This window comes from Carcharhinus amblyrhynchos, unplaced genomic scaffold (genome assembly GCF_965287045.1).
Source record: "Carcharhinus amblyrhynchos unplaced genomic scaffold, sCarAmb.v2.hapA scaffold_39, whole genome shotgun sequence".
Classification (NCBI taxonomy): Eukaryota; Metazoa; Chordata; class Chondrichthyes; order Carcharhiniformes; family Carcharhinidae; genus Carcharhinus; species Carcharhinus amblyrhynchos.
In genome coordinates, this window is record NW_027649780.1 from 8,513,414 (window position 1) to 8,515,956 (window position 2,543).

The window sequence follows — 2,543 nt, forward strand, 5'->3', positions numbered from 1 at the left end:
TCTGACAATTCCTGGATTATGATCCAGCAATACTGAAGGAACGGCTGATATATTTCCAAGTCCGGATGGTGAGTGACTTGGAGGGTGAATCTCCTTTTGATGGTGTTCCCAGGTATCTATTGCCCTTGTGATTTTATCGTGGTAATGGCTGTGGTTTGGGAAAGTATTATCTGGTGCTCTGGACCCACGAGTTCAAATCCCACCAACGGTGACAGGTGGAATGTAAAATTAATTAATAAAAACGTAGAATTGAAAATTCGGGCTGAATAACAGAGACCTTAAGAAAACTGTCACCCTTTGTTGCAAAAGCACCTTCTGTGCACCAATGCTGTACCAATGCTCATTGGAGTTTGGAAGAAAATGGGGGGTCTTATAGAAACGCACACAATTATGAAGTGAATGGATAGGATAGAAGCAAGGAGGCTGTTTCCACTGGTAGATTAAAATAGAACCAAAGGGACACGACTTCAAAATAAAGACGGAGATTTTGGGCTGTGTTGAGGAGGAACCTTTTCACCTAAATGGTTGTGAATCTGTATAAATCCCTGCCCAGTGAAGCAGTTGAGGCTGCATCGTTAAATGTTTTAAAGGCAAAGATAGATTTTTGAGCAGTAAATGAATTCAGGGTTATGGTGAGCGGGCAAGTAAGGGGAGTCGAGTCCACGAAAAAGATCAGCTATGTTTTTATTGAAAGGTGGATCAGGCTCGGAGGGCCAGGTGGCCTATTCCTGCTTCTAGTTTTTATGTTCTTTCAGAAAGGAAATCTGCCTATAACCTGGACTGTGTGTGAGACAAGACTTAGAGAAATGTGGCCGACATTTACCTATCTTATGAAACATGCAGTTAGACAAGAGGCGAGAGGCTGTAGCAACCACATGGGGCGGAAGAATAAAAATAACTCTTCATCTCTTAAATCTTCCAGTCCTCATGCAAAGACATCAGTCTGAAACCTTAACTCGGTTTCTCAGTTGCACAGTTACTGGCTGGCTTAATGCAAGCAGCGTTTCCTGTTTTTGTCTGAAATGCTGCACTTTGGCCGACGCTGGTTTCTTCCCTGAAAAGAAATGTGTGGCTCATTTCGACAATTCCAGCTCACAGCCTGTTTTCATCCTCGCTCTCCCTGCCTAAGAGCCCCTCCTTAGCCTGCTGCAATGCTCCAGTGAAGCCCCAAGGGCACTCTTTAAAAAAAGGGATTTCACATTTAGGAGAGAGCAGAGTGGGAAGGTTTCCTTCTCAGAGGGTCATGTGTCCCTGGAAGTCCCTTCCTCAGAAGGCAGTGGAAGCAATTTTTCAATATTTTTAAAGACAGAAGGAGCTGGATTCTGAGTAAACAAGGAGGGTGAAATGTTATCAGGGTTGGCAGAAGCTTATAATAAGATCAGCCATGATCTTACTTACTGGCAGAACAGGCCGCGTGAGGCCATGTGACCAACAGCTACTTCTCAGTAGCCTGTATGTTACTGTATACATATTAAAATTTCATGGTGGCTTAGTAAGGCGCACGTGTAAAAGACATAGCAAGAACTGTTCCTGGAATCGAAGATGAGCAAGTCGGGTTTAGAATAATAGAATCACAGAAAAAGTACAGCACAAACAGGCCCTTCAGCCCACAAGTTGCGCCGATCTTATCTCTACCTACCAGGCTTGCCTATAACCCTCAATCGTATTAAGTCCCATGTACTCATCCAGAAGTCTCTTTAAAGGCCCTATCGAATTTGCCTCCACCACCACCGATGGCAGCCGATTTCACACACCCACCACCCTCTGAGTGAAAAACTAACCCCTGACATCTCCTCTGCACCTTCTTCCCAGCACCTTAAACCTGCGTCCTCTTGTGGCAGCCATTTCAGCCCTGGGGAAAAGCCTCTGAGAGTCCGCCTGATCAATACCTCTCAACATCTTAGACACCTCTATCAGGTCCCCTCTCATCCTTCGTCTCTCTAAGGAGAAAAGATCGAGCTCTCTCAACCTACCCTCATAAGGCATGCCGCCCAATCTAGGTAACGTCCTTGTAAATCTCCTCTACACCCTTTCAATGGCTTCCGTTTCCTTCCTCCAATGAGGCGACCAGAACTGAGCACAGTACTCCAAGTGGGGATTGACCACGGTCTTATACAACTGCAGCATTACCTCCCGACTCCTAAACTCAATCCCTCGATTGATGAAGGCCAGCACACTATACACCTTCTTAACCACATCCTCTACCTGCGAAGCCGATTTGAGAGTCCTATGAAACCGGTCCCCAAGGTCCTTCTTATCTTCCAAACTGCTAAGAGTCTAACCCTTAATATTATATTCCTTCATCCCATTTGACCTGCCAAAATGTATCACTACACATTTATCCGGGTTGAAGTCCATCTGTCACTTCTCCACCCAGTCTTGCATCCTATTTATGTCACGCTGCAACTTCTGACATCCCTCCAGAATATCCACAACACCTCAGACCTTCGTGTCACCGGCGAACTTACCAAACTATCCCCCCACTTCCTCATCCAGGTCATTTATAAAAATTACAAACAGCAAGGGTCCCAGAACAGATCCCT